Consider the following 21,502-nt stretch of genomic DNA (forward strand, 5'->3'; position numbering starts at 1 on the left):
TACTCCAGTGCTTAGAACAGGGCTTGGCACATAGTAAATGCTTAACAAGTACCATAATTATTGCTAATATTATTATTCCCTGGTCTTTCTCCCCAAACCCCTGCCTTCATCTACTGTAAGCTCGTTGTGGTCAGGGAACATGCCCACCGACTGTTATATTGTAGTCTCCCAAGTGCTTAATGCAGTGCTCTGCACACAGTAAACACTCAGTGAATAGGAGTGATTGATTAATCACCCCCAGTACTACTTATTACAGCTAAAGGGAGAAAGGGCATGGTCTAGTGAAAAGACAGTGGGCCCGGGAGTCAGAGGACCTGGGTTAGAACCCCAGCTCTGCCACTTGTCTGCTGCGTGACCTCAGGAAAGTCACTTCAATTTTCTGGGCCTCAGTTACCTCATCTGTAAAATGGGGCATAAAACTGTGAACCCTGTGTGAGACAGGGTCTGCGTCTTACCCAATTATCTTGTATCTACATTAATGCTTAGTACAGTTTCTAACATAGAGTAAGTACTTAATAAGTACCATAAAAGAGAGATATTGTATGTGATCATCTTTCCTCGGCATATACGCTCAACACTGCTCTATTTAGATTGAAAGCCCCTTAAAGATAAATTGTCTTTGTAATTATTTTAGGCAGCTTTAGGGTAGCGTCTTTGACATTCATGCATTAAAATATTTGAAACTGTTAAGTTACTTTAGTACTTCCAATGTCTGCCTTCTTCTGCACACTCTGCTCCTGTAGCGCCAGCTTACTTACTGTGCCCCAATCCCATTTTACAGATGAGGTAACTGAGGCACAGAAAAGTGAAATGAGTTGCCCAAGGTCACACAGCAGACAAGGGGCAGAGCTAGTATTAGAACTCAGAGTCCTCTGAGTCCAGAGTCCCATGCTCTTTCAACTAGGCCACACTACTTTGCTAAGCTGCTTCTCATGTAACTAGCCTGTAAGTTTCTTGAGGGCAGGGATCATATTTTCCAACTCAATTGTGTTGTACTCTCTCGTGTGCTTAGTGTGGTGATGTACACAGACTAAGTGCTCAGTAAACAACACTAATGGATTGATTGCTCCAGAAGTCACCACAAAGTTCTCTGAGAAAACATTGAAGTTGCTCTATTGGAGCACAGAAGCTCAGTTACAAATAATAATAATGTTGGTATTTGTTAAGCGCTTACTATGTGCAGTGCACTGTTCTAAGTGCTGGGGTAGATACAGGGTAATCAGGTTGTCCCTCATGAGGCTCACAGTCTTCATCCCCATTTTACAGATGAGGGAACTGAGGCACAGGGAAGTAAAGTGACTTGCCCACAGTCACACAGCTGACAGCTGGCAGAGCCGGGATTCGAACCTATGTCCTCTGGCTCCCAAGCCCCTGCTCTTTCCACTGAGCCACGCTGCTTCTCGCACAGGACAGCAAATGGATGATTGTAGTAAATTTCTTGAGGGCATTTGTTCATGTCTACCAACTCTACTGTATTTGTAATAATAATAATAATAATGTTGGTATTTGTTAAGCGCTTACTATGTGCCGAGCACTGTTCTAAGCGCTGGGGTAGACATAGGGGAATCAGGTTGTCCCACGTGGGGCTCACAGTCTTAATCCCCATTTTACAGATGAGGGAACTGAGGCACAGAGAAGTTAAGTGACTTGCCCACAGTCACACAGCCGACAAGTGGCAGAGCTGGGATTCGAACTCATGAGCCCTGACTCCAAAGCCCATGCTCTTTCCACTGAGCCACACTCTGAATACAGTGCTCTGCACACAGCAAGTGCTCAATTAAATCCATTGATTGATTTGATTAAGGAAGACTCACAGTGAAGCACATACAAATCTCTTGCTTGGGGTCATACCTAAGCCAAACCGTTTCTTCCGTGCAAGATCCGAATGCAGGTCAGAACAATGCTCCCTCATTTCTCTTAAGCATTCTATCCAATTAGGGCTGTATTGACTATTTTATTTCGATTCTTGTCCAGCTGTATATTTCACACTCAAATCACAGAAAAGCCAAAGTATGCAAAATCTAGATCGAGTATATAAATAGCTGAAAGAAACACAAGCCCCAACTCTCAGAGGGAGGAACAAAATAGGGAAGGAAAATTGAGTTGGTTGGGCTTGGGGGAAATGAAAAATTGAGCTAAACTGAAGAATATGAATGCAGTTTAGACATGAGTCGCTTGAGTGTTTGCTAGGAAGACATTCTTGGTATAGTCAGGCTTAGTTTCTCCAGTGGATTTGTGCAAGCACTCTAATAAAGGAAATTTATGAAAAGTGTTTTTGGGGAGAAATTAAGATCTTTTTTCTTTGGTTAAAAAAGAAATTCAAATGATAATGTGGCTAATAAAGCATTAAAGTTACTATTCAACTTTGTGCCCAGCCTTGTCTTCCTGCCTATTTGTGAAATGTATAAGGTTCTAATAATTTACTAGCTCAAACATTGCAGGACAATCTATTTTTGGTGGAGGTGATGGCACTTTGAGACACTTGGTTTCCATGTCTCACTGATTCATTTCCAATTTACAACTATAGAATCTGCCTTCCCACCAAGGTTTATAAGTAAGGATTTTTGCGTTTTGAAGACTGTCCTTGTAAGCAGCAATAATGTTCACATTTTCAGTTTTTATGGAGCAATTGGGGCATTATAATGCCATTAAAGCTAAAGGTATATTCAGACTTTAAAACAATAACCAACTCTTAATGAAGTCATGCCTAGCATTAGGGTAAGGCAGAGCTCAGTGGTGCTTATTGAGCACTTACTATGTGCAGAGCACTGTATTAAGCACTTGAGTAACTGGTTAGCTTGGCTTCCCATTGTTACCAGTAAAAAATGATGACTGAATCCACCCCTGAGTTATTAAGTTGCATCATTCATTAATGCATTCATGGAACAGTATTTACTGAGTGCCTACTGTATATGCTCAGCAATGTACCAGATATTTGGGGGAGAATAATACCTGTAGGAAACATGATCCCTCGAGGAGTTTACAATCTAGTGGGACAGTGCTGCTTTTTAAATGGCATTTACATGCTTATTATGTGTCAGGCACTGTACTAAGCGCTGGGATTGGATGCAAGATAATCAGGTTGGACATAGTCCATATCCAAACATGGGGCTCACAGTCATAGTCTTAATCCCTATTTCATAGATGAGGTAACTGAGGCCCAGTGAAGTGAATTGCCCAAGGCTACCTAGCAGAACTGTGGTGGAGCCGAAAATAGAACCCATGACCTTTTGACTCCCAGGCCTGAGCTCTATCTACTAGTTCATGTGACCCTTCTGACCTCCTGCAGTCACTCCATTTAAAAACCTGACACGTGTAACTGGGTACATTAATTATGCCACTCTCATCTATGGAAATGATGCCCGAATAGCACTGCTAATTACCCAGCCCAAGGAGTGGATGTGATTTAAGAAATGGCATATGCAACCTCTCTGTAGCACTTTTCGAGCTCTGTAGGCAGGCTGAAAAAAAAAAGGCCCAGTTTCTTTTCCTGAAGATTTTGTTGAGCTGGAAGCTGATGCTGCAGTTCTATTCCAGGCTAAACTGTTTTGTGAGGCACTGAATGGGACACACATTTTGAATGATTTTGCTGAGGCAGAGAAGGTGATTCTGTTCATAACACTGCCTCTCAAAGGGGAAGTGGGAACACCTGCCCAAGGATCCTTTTTCGCCTTTGTAGGGGACATCAGGACAGTTATTCATTCATTCAATCATTTGAGCACTTACTGTGTTCAGAGCACTGTACTAAGTGCTTAGGAGAGTATAACACAATAATAAATGGACAAATTCCCTGCCCACAATGAACTTAAAGTCTAGGGGGGGGAGACAGAAATTCATATCAATAAATGAATTGCAGATATGTTGGTATTTGTTAAGCTCTTACTATGTGCAGAACACTGTTCTAAGTGCTGGGGTAGATACAGGGTAATCAGGTTGTCCCACGTGAGGCTCACAGTCTTAATCCCCATTTACCAGATGAGGGAACTGAGCCACAGAGAAGTTAAGTGACTTGCCCACAATCACACAGCTATGTATTTAAGTGCTGGGGGATGAACAGAGGGGCAAGTTAGGGTGATGCAGAAGGAAGTGGGAGAAGAGGAAATGGGGGCTTAGGGAAGACCTCTTGGAGGAGCCCTAAATAAGGCTTTGAAGGTGGGGAGAGTAATTGTCAGATTTGAAGTGGGAGGGCATTCCAGGACAGAGGCAGGATATGGGCCAGGGGTTCCTGGTGAGGTAAATGAAATCGAGTTACAGTGAGAAGGTTAGCATTTGATATTGAGACCTGGAGTTCCAGAAGCAGAAAAGACAAGGTGGGGGATGCAGGGAGCATATTTTGCTAGAAGAAGAGTCCAGGAGCTGGTGTGTGGCAAAGGGAGAAAAAATTACCGAAGACTTGTACTTTATAATAATCCTGCAGCGCTTTTGTTCTTTTAAACCAGAAGGTAGTCAAGAATAGCCCCCTCAGCCCACCAAAAACTCAACTGTCCAATCACTGCTATTTCTTGAACAGTTCCTTGTGTGCAGACAGCCCTGGACTGAGCACTTGGGAGAGTTGGCTACTGTTATTGGAAAGGACCCCAGCCCTCAAGGAGTTTACAGTCATGTCCACATTTTCCAGGCTAAAACCAGAGCCCAAAGCTGGGTTCAATCAATCAGTCCATCAATGAGTGGTATTTATTGATCACTTACTACGTGCACAACACTGTACTAATCGCTTGGGAGAGTGTAATACAACAGAATTTGTAGACATGTTCCCTACCCATAACACTTCCAGCTTTGACTGACTGGACAGTCTGGTGTGTGGTGGGCTGAGGGGGCTATTCTTGTTTACCTTCTGGTTTAAAAGAACAAAAACTCCGTAAGTTTCTCATAAAGCACGAGGCTTTGGTATTTTTCTCGCCCTTTGCCACACACCAGCAAGTTTCTGGATTCTTCTACTAGTAGAATATGCTCCACACATATCCCACCCTGTCTTTTTCGCTTCCAGAACTCCAGGTCTCGATATCAAATGCTAACCTTCTCACTGTGCCTGGATCTCTATCTCGTCATCAACTCCTTGCCCACGTCCTGCCCAGACAGTCATTAATATGAATAAGTAATTGATAATATTCAATTTAAAGATATATACCTAAGTGCTGTGAGGATTGGGGTGAATATCAAATGTCAAAAGGTCACAGATCCAAGTGCATAGATGACGTGGAAGGGAGAGTGACCCCAGGGGAAATCGCTCTCTTAATCGGGGAAGATTTCTGGCCAAGAGTGGATTCACTTGGGAGAGACATCAGTTTGCCATATTTCCGTGTTCTGACACTTATCCCAATGATGGATTTAGGTTCCTAGCAGTGCACAGCACAAAGTGGGTACTGAATAAGTGCAGCTACAACTTCTAGTACAATTTTGGTTTTTTCCTGACTGAAAGTAAAGTGACCGAACATCTAAAATTTATCATGCCGGCCATCCTAAGTGAAATAAGGTTAACCCCGAAGCAAATAGCAACATTAAGGGAATTAATATCTAGGTAGGATCCTTTGGAAAAATACCTTGATTGAAATAATAATAATAATAATGTTGGTATTTGTTAAGCGCTTACTATGTGCAGAGCACTGTTCTAAGCGCTGGGGTAGACACAGGGGAATCAGGTTGTCCCACGTGGGGCTCACAGTCTTAATCCCCATTTTACAGATGAGGAAACTGAGGTACAGAGAAGTGAAGTGACTTGCCCACAGTCACACAGCTAAGTGGCAGAGTCAGCATTCGAACCCATGACCTCTGACTCCAAAGCCCGGGCTCTTGCCACTGCAGCCGGGTGTGGAGGAAACATATTCAAATAGCCGCAGCCTCCAGAGGCAGGGAATTCTCTCTACCACTGCCCACCAGCCACTTCTTCACACTGGAAGGAGATTGCCTTTTTGAAGCTTCTTAATAATGTCTTTTGGTTGACAAATGTGCCATCTTCCCTCCGTGTTACTGAACTTGGAGGAAATGGCCATTCACAATGCTGCCTGATGCTCCGATATTATATAATCAAAGATAATAGGCTCCTTCCTGCCTGCTGGCAAGTTGTGGCTTTGGGAAATACATTAGAGGCAGGACATAGAATGTGTACCTGCTGTAATCATTTACTTGCTTTCTAGAGGATTCAGAGAGACACAAGGCAGTATGGCCTAGTGGAAAGAGTGTAGGCCTGGGAGTCAGAGGACATGAATTCTAATCTTAACCCTACCAGCTGCCTGCTGTGTGACCCTGGGCAAGGCACTTAACTTCTCTGGGACTCAGTTTCCTCATATATAAATTTTTTTTAAATAAATAAATTGTTTATATTAATGTCTGCCTCCCTCTGTAGACTGTAAGCTCACTGTGGGCAGGACAGGGGCCTGGGAATCAGAAGGATCTGGGTTCTAATCCTGGCTCTACCACTTGTCTGCTATGTGACCATTGGCAAGTTATTTAACTCCTCTGTGCCTCAGTAACCTCATCTGTAAAATGGAGATTAATGTTATGAGTCCCCTGTGGGCTGTGGACAGTATCCAACCTGGCTATCTTGTACCTACCCCAGTGCCTGGCAGGTAGTAAGCGCTTAAATTATTGTCTGTCTCTCCCTCTAATAATAATAATAATAGTAATAATAATGGTGTTTAAGTGTTTACTATGTGCCAAGCACTGTTCTAAGCACTGGGGTAGATACAAGGTAATCAGGTTGGACACAGTCCCTATGCCATATGGGGCTCACAATCTCAATCCCACTGAGGCACAGAGAAGTTAAGTGACTTGCCCAAGATAACACAGCAGACAGCTGGCAGAGCCGGGATTAGAAACCATGACCTTTGACTCCCAAGCCCGTGCTCTTGACAGTAGGCCAGATTGTAAGCTCATTGTGGGAAGAGAATGTGTCTCTTTATTATTATATTGTACTTTCCCAAGTGCTTAATACAGGGCTCTGCACAGAATAAATGTTCAATAAATACAATTGAATGAATTAGCAAATACCATTTAATAAAACAACACTGTTATACTTCCCCAAGTGCTTAGTTCATTGCTTTGCACACCACAAGCACACAATAAATACCACTGATAAACAGGGATTCATTGTCTGTTCTCTCTCCTGTTTACACTGTGAACCCAATGTGGGATGGGGACTGTGTCCAACCTGATTCACTTGTGTCTACCACAGTGCTTGAAACAGTGCTTGACAAATAGTAAGTGCTTAACCAGTACTATGATAATATGAATTGTAATACTGTTCTAGACCCTTCTAATACAATGGATTAGAATGGACAAGCCTTATCCAATCGTCTAGAAAGCTGCTGCTTTTGCCATCTGAGGTTTTCAGTTATCTTTTATCCCTCTGCCCTTAGTAGGTATTCTGGGAGGATCAAGAAAAGACTAAAAGTTTTCAGTGTTAAATAGAAATGGAAAGAGGGAAGGACCCTGTGGATGGATCCGCCACAGGGGAAAGCGGTAGGTAAGAGAACCAAGAACTGGGAGTTAACTTTTTAAGAACCCAGCAGACATTAGGTCTGCAGTTCATGGAGGGAGTTAGCTGGGAAGGAGGAGAGAATGAGCATCAATCAGAAGAAGAGAGTCAGTGTGAGGACGAGATGCCCATCACCAAGGTGTAATTGTCTGTGAGAGTAGGAAGAGGAACTTAGCAGAGGGCAAAGAAATTGCAACGTGGTGGATGCAAGTGTTTTTGAGTCAACCGGAAGAAGAGAGGGGAACCTGTAGGATGAGACTGAGTTGGCAAAATCAAGGAGAGCTTTAGCATGGGATTGTCTTGGAGCCATATGGTGCCTTGGCTTGATCGACACTAAAGCTGTAATACTCATCCCCTGTCTCAGTTGACATTATTGGCATCCATGACCTACCTAGTGAGTGGAGAGAGGATAACTCACAGATTTCAGGTCTGGGTCACGGGAAGGTTGAGTTATGAATGCAAGTCTCTGTTCACATCCTAATTTTGTGAAAACATCCAGGCCATATCTTCCTGCTCTTGAAAAATCTCCGATGGTGCCCATCCACCTCGATGTCAGACAAACTCCTTACCATTGGCTTTAAGGCACTCACTCACCTTTCTCCCTCTAACTTCATCTCTTTCGTCTCCTACTACAACCCAACCTGCACACTTCACTCCTCTAGAGCAAAACTACTCACTGTATGGTGACCTTGTCTATCCAATCAATCAATCAATCATGTTTGAGTACTTACTATGTCCCCCAGGTGGGGCATGGACTGTGTTCCACTTGATTATCTTTGATGCATTCATTCATTCAATCATATGCTTACTATGTGCAGAGGACTATACTAAGTGCTCAAATAGAGGCAACAAATAGAGGCAATCCCTACCTAATCACAGTCTAGAAGAGGGGGAGACAGACAATTAAACAAAACAAGTAGATAGGTGTCTATAGCATCAATATAAATAAATAGAATTATAGATATATACACATCATTAATAAAATAAATAGAATAATAAATCTAACTCAGCAGTTAGTTCAGTGCCTGGCACATACTCTCCTACTTCCTGTGCCACTTCTCTGGCATCTTGGGATAATCAATCCATCAGTGGTATTTATTGAGTACTTACTATGTGCAGAGCACTGTACTAAGCACTTGGGAGAGTACATTACAGCAGTTGGTGGCTATATTCCTTGCCCACAATGAACAAGGATCTTACAGTCCAATGGGGGAGACAAGCAAATACATATTAGCAAATATACAGTAGGTAAAAGAGTAGGAGCATAAATGCAAAACTTAAGGAAACTAAGTGGAATAGCTATTCGATGCAATATGAACTTAGTATTGTCCATGAATTTGAATCTCATTGATATTCAGAGCCATTTAGTCCAGGCCCCAGCCTAAGTAGCCGTGAACCCTGAACACTCCAGCAGCAGCTTTGGGTGATTCTAAGTCAAATAGCACAGTTCTGAGTACTGCTGCCCATCAAGCTTGCAGGATAAATGCTGCTACTCTACATCTCATTAATATGAATTGTAGCAAAACCCTCCATCTCTGCTGCTTGTCATCTGTGACCTCTCATTACATAATCCAACTAAACCTTTCCAAGCTCAGGTTTTAATCATCTCCAATGCCAAACATCTTGCATTTCCAAAACAGCTAAGTCGGGTGGAATCGTAGGAGCCAAACAACTTCAAAGGAAATAGAACATGGTAAGAAAACACCAGCTTTGGTTCAAGGGTCTGGGATTAAGCACTGGATTCATTTTCTCCCTAACCACTTCTGCGTGGTTCTTGCTCATTAAAACAGACTATAAGAGAGTCCAAAGATTTTATCCCAGAGTGGGGTTTGGAGCAGGCTGGGTATGGGAACAGAGGTGTCACAATTCCCTGGTTTACCAGTGCTTGCTTGTGTCCACGGTGAATGCATTTCACTTCTAGCATAGCCAGCCACCCCAAAACAATAATAATAATTTTTTGTGGTTTTTTTTTTAAGTACCTACCATGTGCCAAGCACTGATCCAAGTGCTGGAGCAGGTACAAGACAACCAGGTTAATGATAATAATATAATAATGATGGTATTTGTTAAGTTCTTAGTATATGCCAGGCACTCTGTTGAGCCCTGGGGTGGATATAAGCAAATCAGGTTGCCCCGTGTGGGGCTCACAGTCCCAATCCCTATTTTACAGATAACTGAGGCATAGTGAAGTGATTTGCCCAAGGTCACACAGCAGACAAGTAGGGAAGCCAGGTTCCATGGTCACAGTGGCAAAGATGGAGCAGATAAGGGGCAGGGGTCAAGGGCTTGGACGTGGAGGGACCCTGGAAGCAGTGACATGTGGCATTCACTTAACTTATTAGGGCCTCAATAACCTCATCAGTAAAATGGGGAATGAGACTGTGAGCTCCATGTGGGACAGGGGCTGTATTTGACTTGTTTAGCTTGTATCTCCCCCATTGCTCAGTACAGTGCCTGGCACAGAGTAAGCGCTTAAGAAATACCATAATATTCCAGGGCAGAGTTTTCTCTGAGGATAAGGCCTCTTTCTCCTCTCGCTTTTGTGGGGAGTGAATGTATCTGCCTCTGGGGAGACTTTGTGCTCTGAGATGCTGTTCATGCTTATTTTGACATCTCTTCCTTTTAATTTAGACTGGCAGTTGCCCCAAATGTCTAGGAAACACTGCAAAAAGAGAGTGAGCAGACAACATGGGAGAGATGCATTGCACATCATTTTAGGGTGAGTTGTACCGATTGGGGATTGAAGAGATCACTACTGCCATGTTCTCTTGAAAAGCTGTGACCCGAGATTTCAGAATTAAACCTTCACAGTTACAGTCAAGCGAGAACCGTCTTTGAGCATCTTTGATACTCTGCATTGTGGCCAGCATAGTGATAAGCAGTGGTTTTGTGTACCAAGCACTGTAGTAAGCATTTGGAAAAATAGACTGTAGATTGTAAGCTCCTTGTGGGCAGGGAATGTGTCTGTTTAGTGTTGTACTCTCCCAAGCGTTTAGTACAGTGCTGTGCACACAGTAAGTGCTCAGTAAATACAATTGAATGAATGTTCCCTGCCCACAAGGAACTTACAGACTACAGTAGTCTACGGTATTCTTTGGTCTACCATTTGATAATGCCATATGAAACTATTCATACTTCAGCAAGAAGCTTATAATGCTGCAGGACATAGGAGTAGAGAGGGGGAGAGAATGGAGAATGGATTTAGTGTTAAGATGAAGTTGTAAAACAGCCACACTTATTAGTAGAGACTTCTTCCCTCAGGCTTAATCGCTGAAAGAAATTAGCAGGTGCACAAAAAAAAAAAGGTTGTGGGCAAAAGAGAGGTTTTTTAATTGAATAAAAATTGATAATATGAACCCACATCTCTGTTACACTCCGTCTTGAGGATCTGCCTCACTGTAATGCAATGCATCAGCACTGTGACACTGGGAAGTGAGAAAGGGCTAGCGAAAATATTTCTGTACAAATAATAATTTTGGCAAGAACTCAAAAATTCCACCTGGATGGATTTTCTTTTAGAAATTAAGATTTGGGTCATGATTTTAGATGTTGGAAAAAAAAGTTACTCTATCCTCAAAGCCTCTTTTCCTAAATATAGTTTTATTTTTAAAAGAAGAAGATGTTCCCTCCCTGACACTGCCAATTCCCAGCCAAGTCTGAGAATTTTTTTTTTCCCATGGAAAATGGCTGGAATGGCCAAATCTGTTCTGTGATTAGTTCTGCAGCTTGGAGTAGCGCAGGGGAGGGGCGGCATGTCATCTCCTGGCTACACTCTATGCTGGCCCTGGTCTAGGGAGGAAGGAGCAGTGTGGCCTAACAGAGCACGGTCCTGGGAGTCAGAAGGACTTGGCTTCTAATCCTGGCTCCTCCACTTTGCTGTGTGACCATGTGCAAGTCACTACACTTTTCTGTGCTTCATTTACCTCATCTGTAAAATGGGGATTCGGACTGTGACTCCCAGGTGGGACATGGACTGTGTCCAACCTTGTATCTATCCCAGCACTTAGTACAGTGGCTGGAATCTAGTAAATGCCATTTTAAAAAATGCAGAGAAGAGCAGGTTTCTCCCCTAGCCTCCCTCCCACTTCCAACTGTGAAATCTCTTCTCCAGCCACTTTCTCTCCCACCCCTTCCTCCCATCCACCAATTGCCCAGTTCTGTCTCATTGGAGGGTGGGACATCCACAGGTCCAGACCACCATTGCCCCGGCTCTGCTGGGACACTATGAGGATTCATTACCTGATCTCAGAGAAGCCTCAGAGCTGTGCAGGCATCCAGTGGCTGCCCATCCACATCTGCATCAAACAGAAACTCACCATTGGCTTCAAAGCACTCAATCACCTTGCCCCCTCCTACCTCATGTTGCTATTTTGCTACTACAACTCTGCCCACACACTTTGTTTCTCTAATGCCAACCTTCTCACTGTACCTCTATCTCATCTATCTCGCCGCTGACCCCTTGCCCACATCCTGCCTCTGTCCTGGAACATCCTTCATCTTCATATCCAACAGACAGTTACTCTCCCTGCTTTCAAAACCTTATTCAAGGTACATCTTTTCCAAGAAGGCTTGCCTGACTAAGCTCTTATTTCCCCTCTTCCCACTCTCTTCTGCATCTCCCAGCCCCAAAGCACTTATGCACAGATCCATAATTTATTCATTTACATTAATGTCTGTCTCCCCACTAGACTGTAAGCTCAATGGAGACAGGGCAGTTTCAACTATTTATCATTGTATTGTACTCTCCCAACCGCTTGGTACAGTGCCCTGCACACAGTGAAGACTCAATAAATATGACTGATTGATTTCTGTTCAAGGATGTAGGGAAATGCTTGGCCAGACAACCAGGTGGGCCTCAGCTCGTCTCATTGGGCTGGTGTAAGCTTTTTTGGAACATTCTGACCCAAGCCCAGAGCCGAGAGACCAAGCTAAACTCCAGACAAGGCTGAAGGGGGTTCCAGTCATTGAGTTCCTTCAGTCATTGAGCATTCTCAACTTCTGGAGACGGAAACCGTGGGCCGAAGTCTGTTTGCCACCGAGAAGCTTCCCGTCATGCGTGCGGGCCGTCTCTTGGGCAAGTCACTTCACTTCTCTGGGCCTCAGTTCCCTTATTTGGAAAATGGCAATTGAGACTATCAGCCCCACATGGGACAGGGACTGTGTCCAACCCGATTTGCTTGTATCCACCCTAGCACTTAGTACAGCTCCTGGCACATAATAAGATGTTAACAAGTGCCACAGTTATTATTCTGGGAGCCAGGTGCTTGGAATTTAGGCTGCTCACTTTCTGGTCCCCTTTTTGTGAGCCTTGTGATTCGAAGTGTGGTCTCACTGCCTGAAATAGCTTCCTGGGAGTGTTTGCAAGCTATTTTATACTCTTGGGTGGCATGCCTTGAGTCTGCAAGGTGTGAAGAACTCCTTTTTTTATGGTATTTATTAAGTGCTTACAATGTGCCAGGCACTCTACTAAGCACTGGGGTAGATATTTTAGGTTGGATACAGCCCCTGTCCCACAAGAGGCTCATTGCCTTCATCCCCATTTTACACATGATTTAACTGAGGCACAAAGAAGTGAAGTGAATTTCCCAAATGCATATAGCAGACAAGTGGAAGAGCAGAGATTGGAAACCAGCTCCTTCTTAATCCCAGACCCAGGCTCTATCCACTAGGCCACGCTCAATAAACACTCTGTCTTTTCCCCATTCTTTATCCTCCTGAAAACACCTCTCCATCTCCAAGGACTTCTGGATGCACCCCTTACCTGCTCTGTAGCGTATCTTTAAATCTATTACTTCTTCTTCTCAGTTGTTTATTTCAGTGTCTGTCTCCCCTGCCTCTCAAGGGCAAGGATCATTTCTAGTGACTCGATTATACTCACCAAATGTTTAGTGCAATGCTCTGCTTAAAGTAGGTGCTTGAACAAAAATGTCGATTGATTACTGAAAGATGAACATTGGTCCCTCCTTGTAGAATCGGGACCGTGTCTCATGATTGGGAACATCACAATTCTAGTATTTGTGAAGCATGAACTAGTGCTCATTATGTCCTAAGCTGTAAGTGCTGGAGCAGATACAAGGTCATCAGATCAAACATAGACCCTGTCCCATATTTGGCTCTCAGTCTAAGAAGGAGTGAGAACAGGCATTTTACCCTTATTTTAAAGATGAGGAAACTGAGCAGAAGGAAGTTAAATGACTGGCCCAAGGTCACACAGAAGGCAAATGGCAGAGCTGGGATAGTACTCAGGTCTCCTGACTCCCTAGTCTGAGCTGTTTTCAATGCTGCTTCAAGATCCTTGTGGGCAGGAATCATATTTTTAAAAAATGGTATTTGTTAAACAATTACTATGATCCAGGCATTGTACTAAACACTGGGATAAGTACAGGATAATCAGGTTTGGGCACAGTCCATATCCCACAAGGGGCTCACAGTCTTAATCTCCATTTTACAGATGAGGGAACTGAGGCACAGAGAAGTGAAATAATTTGCCCAAGGGTACACAGCAGACAAGCGGCGGGGCTGGGATTAGAACCTGGCTACCAATTCTTTTACATTGGGCCCTCCCAAGAACTCAGTACACAGTAAATGCTCAATAAATACCATACTTTAATGGATGGGCCTGCCTCTGTAGTGTGATTTGGAGTGGATGCAGGAAGACTTCCCTCTCCCCTGTCTCTCCATGGGGTTGTAAGTGCAGGTATCCTGGAGAGAATTAGCTAATTGTTTCCGCTGGCAGGCTGTCCAAGCAGTAGTCCTGCTTTACTATGTAGCCTGGAGCTCCTTTGCCCACTCCAACCCCTTACAGAGGTGCAGCGTAGGCAGAAGCTCCTGGTCAACCTGAAGCTTGCTGGGAAATGTGGCACTTTCTCACCAACACTGTTAAACCGAAGTATTAACTGATGGTAGTTGGAGCCATCAAGTTTCAACCTGCCTTTCTCATTGATTAGATTAGAGCAGAATTGGACACATTTTGTGGGAAGAATGTTCCCTAATTTCCCAGAATTCTTTTCAAAACAAGTGTTATGGAAGGACTGACTCTATTTTCATCACCCTGTGGGTCTATCCTTCTCATCTGGATTGTGATTTACCACACTCGGCAACCCCCCTTACAAATACCCATACATACAAATACACCTCGAAGGTCACAAAACTATCACAATTTGCCTTTACAAAATCATCTCTCTGCACAGTTCAGTACTTTATACGCTGTAATCACTCAATGATAAATGTTTGTAATAAGATGGATCGTGCTCTTCTGAAGATGTTTGTTGTAACTGGCCCAGAGAGAGATGGGTTGTAATTAGATGTCAATATCGCTCTTGCAATTCATTCATTAGCTGATCATTATTCAATCTTGAAGACAAAAAAATTAGCATTCAGGCCTGGGGGCAAATGCCAAGAGTCCAATCATTAAATTACTGAAGTATCTCATATTTAAGGAGTTGATCTGCTCCGAGATTTTTTTTCTTTTATTGCAAGGCAACTGTAAAACCTTTGAGTGCAATAAGTATGTTGGATTGCATCTCTGCATGTCTGTTTCATCTCTCCTTTGCGCTCTGTGCTCTAGGGGAAACATACCTGGCAGGAAATGGGAGAGGTACAAACTTCTTGTGGTACAGTTGATTCCTCACTCAGGTCTTTGTCCCTGAAGTCTCAGGGCAGAAGCTAATCCACTGTCATCCAACTATACTGTACTCTCCCAAGCCTTTAGTACAGTGCTCTGAACACAGTGAGTGCTCAGTAAATACCACTGTTTGGTCTGGGCAATGAGCAAAATACATATTTCACACATCCATATGTTATGAATAGGAATAAATTATATTTCTCCACTGGGGAGTTCTTCTTTGCTTTAGAAGCACAATGTTCTGGGTGGCTTAGTTTGTTTCAAGATTCTTAATAATGAAAATAATAATAGCGGTAGTGAGCGGCACACTCACTATGTGCCGAAAACTGTACTGATTGTTGGGGTAGATGATAAATTATCAGGTTGGACTTCATTGGGTATGAAGGAGGAGGTATTTCATCCCCATTAAAGAGGCGGAAACTGAGGGACAGATAAATTAAGGGACTTCCCTCTAGACTGTAGGCAAGGAATGTGTCTACCAACTCTTGTTGCATTGTACTCTTCCAAGCGCTTAGTACAGACCTCTGCACTCAGTAGGCATTCAATAAACACCAATGATTGATTGATTGATTGAATGCCCAAAGCCACACAGCAGGTAGATGGCAGAGTGAGGATTAGAACTCGGGTCCTCTGACTCCCAAGCATGTACTCTTGGCACTAGATTAATCTGCTTCCCATGCCCTTATGCTTTATTTTTTCTCAGTGGCATTTGTTAAGCCCTTACTAGGTTCCAGACACTCTGATAAGTGCTGGGGTAGATAAAAAAAAATAGGTTAATAATAATAATGGTGTTGGTATTTGTTAAGCACTTACTATGTGCAGACCACTGTTCTAAATTCTAGGATAGATACGGGATAATCAGGTTGTCCCACATGAGGCTCACAGTTAATTCCCCTTTTACAGATGAGGGAACTGAGGCACAGAGAAGTTAAGTGACTTGCCCACAGTCACACAGCTGACAAATGGCAGAGGTTGGACACAGTCCCTTGTCCCACATGGAGCTCACAATCTTAATCCCCATTTTACATATGAGATAACTGAGGCACAGAGAAGTGAAGTGACTTGTCCAAGGTCCCACAGTAGACAAGTAGCGGAGCTGGGATTAGAACTCGGGACCATCTGACTCCCAGGCTGGTGGTCTATCTATGAGGCCATGTTTATTGAACACTTCCTATGTTCAGGGCACTGTACTAAGTGCTTGGGTGAGTGCAATATGGCAATATATCAGACACATTCCCTGCCCACAATGAGCTTACAGCCTAGAGGGGAGAGTATAACACCACAGAGTTGGTAGGCATGTTCCCTACCCTCAAAGAGCTTCCAGGCTAGTGGACTCAAAGTGCCTTTTCCAAAATGCCTTGTTACGAGGAAAAATTGGACTCTGTCATAATATAATGGGTGTTTTCTGTTACGGGTGGGTGTTGCGGGAGATTTACCAGGTTGCAAATTCCTTGAAGACAGGGGACTTGTATCTTTCTTCTGCTGTCTTTCAGGTTCTAAGTAAAATGCTAATTACCACTGATGGCTGAAACCTAGACTATAGTAAGCGTCAACTTTCCTTGACATCTCCTCGGAAGGATGAGGCCCAAGTTACCCTAATATACTAAAGTGCTGATGGGTTTCAGAGCAGTTTTTAGCCTGCATATGGTACTTTTCTTTGAGATTATTAAAAAAGGGGGCCCTTCTAGATGTCTTAAAGGAGCTTCCTTCTAAGTAATTGATTTCCCCAACAGTAGGGGAAATTAATAATGATGGCATTTGTTAAGTGCTTACTATGTGTCAAGCGCTGTTCTGGGAAATAGCACCAACCATAGCTTTTTTTGCAAACTGTTTACATGGCACAGGCAGCAGAATTCAGTTCAGCTGCCACTAGGACAGCAGAGTCAGTGGGGCAGCAAGAATAAATCCATAATCTTAGGTCTGATTTCTTACTTTCTAAATGGTATTTGTTAAGCCCCTGCTATATGCCAGGCATCATATTAAGCCCTGGATTAGATACAAGCTAATCTGGGTGGACACAGTCCCTGTCCTACATGGGGCTCATAGACTTATTCCCCTTTTTAAAGTTGAGGGAACTGAGGTACAGAGAAGAGAAGTGACTTGGCCAAGGTCATACATCAGACACATGGCAGAGTCGGTATTAGAACTGAAGTCCTTCAGACTCCCAGACCCTTGCTCTATCCATTAATCCATGTTCCTTTTCCATGGCAGAGGAACCTGGAGGCCAGAAATGCTATCCTGATATGAGATGCTGCATAGCTTAGTGGATAGAGCACGGGCCTGGGAGTCAGATGGTCATGGGTTCTAATCCCGGCTCCTCTACATGTCTGCTGTGTGACCTTGGTCAAGTCATTTAAATTCCCTGTGTCTCCGTTCCCTCATTTGTAAAATGGGGATTGAGCGTGAGCCCCATGTAGGACAGGGACTGTGTCTAACTTGATTATCTTGTATCTACCCCAGCACTTAGAACAGTGCTTGGCACATAGTAAGCACTTAACAAGTACCATTATTAGTATTATTATTACATGGGCTAGCCAATCACGGTCACTGCAAATAATGGACATTTTATTTTAGGGGTCAACTAGTAGCAAAAGTTGTTGGATTTTTCTCCACATTTCATTTCTTACAGTCCTCTAGACTGTAAGCTCCTTATAGGCAGGGATCATGTCTACCAACTCTGTATTGAACTCTCCCAAGTGCTTAGTATAGTGCCCTGCACACAGTAAACAATAAATGCCATTGAATTTTTGATTTTCTTATTTTAGCTCTATTAGTTTTAACAAACCAAAAAATGCTACGCAGCGTTGCAATATGTCTTCCCAATGTCAGATTCATTTGGAATAACTGTCTCATATACTGATCTGCTATTGACTTGGATTGCAAATTTGATACTTTCAATAGTAACAGTTTATGAAAAATATATTAGAAAAATGATTGAGGAGTATTAGGTGAGCCTTATAGAATACATAGGGTTTGAACTTTTTTTTTGCCAGTGATTTTGTTCCACTAGAAAAATGAATTTTATAATATATCTGGAGAAGAGATTTTTCTTGGGTTTTTTATTTTGTGAATTGCAAAATCACTTTTATGACCTCATAATGAATCCAATCTTTTGTGCCTCAGTTTTTCTTCATTTAGATTGTGAATTCTTCTCTAAAAGCTTACTTTAGTCCGCTTAAAGTGATACTGGAACCTGAGGATGTGATTCACACACAAGAATATTCCATATTTGTAACTCTTTGTAGCATTGTTCCTTCCTATTGCTGGTTGGATGTTTACAAAGGCTGACCATATGTCTCTGCTGAGCTGTGATAGTCCCCAATAATAGACTTTCTTGGGCCTCTTTAGGAAAAGTGTCCATATTTCCTGGAGTTGAGACTTTCCTGGAGTCAGTGGTTAATCTACCCATAGCTGCTGTTTGTCACTTTAGATGTTTTAGGTGCTGAGAAGCAGCATGGCTTATGGTAAAGAACTTGGACCTTGGAATCAGAGAACCTGAGTTCTAATTCCTGCCTGCCACTTGCCTGGTGTGTCACCTTGGGCAATCACTTCACTTTTCTGGGCTTCAATTTCCTCTTCTCTAAAGTGGGAATTAAATTCTACTCCATCCTGCTTAGTCTGTGAGGCCCATATGGGGCAGGGATTTTGTCCAATTGATTATCTTATGTCTACCCCTTCTCTTAGTGCAGTGCTTGGCACATAATAAGCGCTTAACAAATATTATTATAATTATCATTATTGTCTTCCACACTGAGGCTGGAGCATGCTCAACAGGTGCTCATTGAAAGTCTCACATCATTCTGGGACTTGGAGATCAGATGCTCACACTTCCCTCGTCTTCCCCAAGTGGGAAGAGAAAGGCATATAAACAAGGGGAAACACCCTACTGTCCTGGTTTTCAACAAAAAAAATGGCCCAACAACCCAATTTTCAACAACACTAAATATATTTACATCTATCTCTCTAAAGGATAAGCATTTCATTTTCCTCCTTCCAGTGGAGAAATAAAAGGATCTTAATCCTAGAAAACCAAACTATATTTTAGTGGGGAAATTCCAATTCACTCCCCACCCAAAGACCATAATTAATTCTCTTCAAATCATTTGTTGAAGGGAGAGGGTGAGCTTTGTTCGTTCTGAGTGTGTGTGTGTGTGTGTGTGTGTGTGTGTGTGGACAGTTATCGAACTTTTAGGTTTAAGGTGATGCTGCTATTGGTGATATTTTACTCATGTATTAGGGTGTAGCTGATAAGGCCAATCATTTGAACCCCAAAACTTTCCCCTTGATGTGTGTGTGCCTCTTTCCGCTGCTCCCTTCCACTGCTCTTCTTTTTATCACTGCATTTCTCCCCATGTGAAAAATGAACCTGGCTGTAGAAACTGTAATGTCCAAATTAATTCAGCAGGATTGTTTTGCCAAAATACCAGGAATGTCTTTGGTGTTTGATTACCTAATTATACAGACAGAAATTGACCTTCTGAATGTGGGAGCCTGGGCATGAAAACACAAATGGCTTCTGATGAGGTTGATTAAAATGGGAACAGTTGTCCCCTTCAACTAACGCACCCAGAGTCTGATAAAGGTGATTAATGTTCATCTCTACAGGGAAAGATTAGTGGCATTAATGAGTCTTGGAAGCTGCACTTGAACAGTAATTCGGTGGAGTTCTTTGGCTCATCCTCTGCTTCCCACCCCTTAACTGTGGGTGGTCCCTCAAGGTTCAGTTGTGGGTCCCCTTCTATTCTCTATCTACAACCATTCTCTTGGAGAACACGTTTGCTCCTGTGGCTTCTATTACCATCTCTATGAGAATGATACCCCAATCTACATCTCCAGCCTTGATTTCTCTCCCCCTCTCCAGTCTCGCATCTCCTTCTGCCTTCAAGACATCTCTACTTAGATATCCTCCCATCAACTCAAACTTAACATGTCCTAAACAGAGCTCCTTATCATTCCACCCAAATCCTGTCCTCCCCCAGCTTTCCCATCTTTGTAGATGACACCGCTATCCTTCCCGTCTCACAAACCCATAACCTTGGAGTTATCCCTGACTCCTCTCTGTCATTCAACCCACATATTTAGTCTGTCTTCAAATCCTGTGGTCCCGCCTTCACAACATAGCTAAAATCCACCCTTTCCACTCCATCCAAACTGCTACCAAATTAATACATTCACTCATCCTATCCTGCCTGGATTACTTCCTCAGCCTCCTTGCTGACCTCCCAACCTCCTGTCTCTCCCCACTCCAGTCCATGCTTCAATCTTCTGCCCGGATCATTTTTCTACATAAGCACTCAAGACACTTAAGATTTTTTCCGAACTCCCAGATTCTTACGTTGGTTTAAAACTGTGGGCATCGTTAATGTACTAAAGGAACTACAAATATCTCCATGCTAATTGGGAACAATAAACATCAGAGTTTCATTAAGCTCCCTGAACAGCTACTCTCTTTAAATTTCAGTTTAATGCATAAAGAATGATGCTTCATTTTTAATGCAACAGAGGATTTGCAATGTGCACTTAAGTTCCTTTCTATCAATTGACCATTGAGCAATATGGAGAGACTGATTACAGACTCAGGAATCTCCAGTACTTGCCCTTTCACCTCCATATCAAAAAAACCGACTCCTCACCATTGGCTTTTAAGTACTCCATCACCTTGCCCCCACCTACCTCACCTCGCTTCTCTCTTTCTACAACCCAGCCCCCGGCCAGGCCACAATCAATCATATTTACTCAATACTTACTATGTGTACTAATAAGAACTTGGGAGACTACAATATAACAGAATCGGTAGACGTGTTCCCTGCCCACAATGAGCTTAAAGTCCAGAGGTTGAGTTTACAGTCTGGAGGATGAGTTTACAGGATAATATTGTGTGTCTGCCTTTTTTTGATTCTTGCCTTTTCAGCCAGATGTAAAATGCCGGAAATTAATTGAGACTAGCTTTGTGCACAGAGTTATTTGAGCTTGTAGTCCATTAAAATTGCTTTTGATGTGGCTTAAATTATTCCTCCAGGCCATTTTATTACTGACATTTAGTCAGGAACACTTTTTGTTTGTTTATTGATTTTTTTTTCCACCTCTCAGCATGTCACAAATCTCCTCTGGTTGAATGACTATGAAATTGTAGAAGTTCAAAACTACACATTTTTACAAAACGTTGGGCACGCCAATGTTTAGTCAATGCAGCTTTCCACCCTCACCTGATTTTTCCTACTTCTTCAAATGCTCCAGACCCCAGCATGCATCATCTTTTAAATCCTTCTTGTAAAGGCGCCCCTCCAGAATTAATTCGCTAATTAATCAACTTCTCCTCATACAACAGAAACTCTTTACTGTGCACTTCAAGGCCCCCAATCTTCTCTTCCCCTCCTACCTTACCTCACTGAACTCCTATTACA

The 21,502-nt window shown here is 42.9% G+C and overlaps 1 protein-coding gene across 7 annotated transcripts in view; it reads left to right on the forward strand.

The window, feature by feature from the left end:
- Positions 1-21,502, forward strand: part of MAPK10 (mitogen-activated protein kinase 10) — a 203,025-nt gene that overhangs the window by 86,695 nt on the left and 94,828 nt on the right. Inside the window, exon 3 of one of the 7 annotated variants that reach the window (XM_029077201.2) lies at positions 10,106-10,193. The exons of the other annotated variants lie outside the window; for them this stretch is intronic. The gene's annotated coding sequence lies outside the window, so the exon portion shown is untranslated. The remainder of the gene's footprint in view (positions 1-10,105; positions 10,194-21,502) is intronic. 7 annotated transcript variants of the gene reach the window in all.

This window comes from Ornithorhynchus anatinus, chromosome 12 (assembly GCF_004115215.2).
Source record: "Ornithorhynchus anatinus isolate Pmale09 chromosome 12, mOrnAna1.pri.v4, whole genome shotgun sequence".
Classification (NCBI taxonomy): Eukaryota; Metazoa; Chordata; class Mammalia; order Monotremata; family Ornithorhynchidae; genus Ornithorhynchus; species Ornithorhynchus anatinus.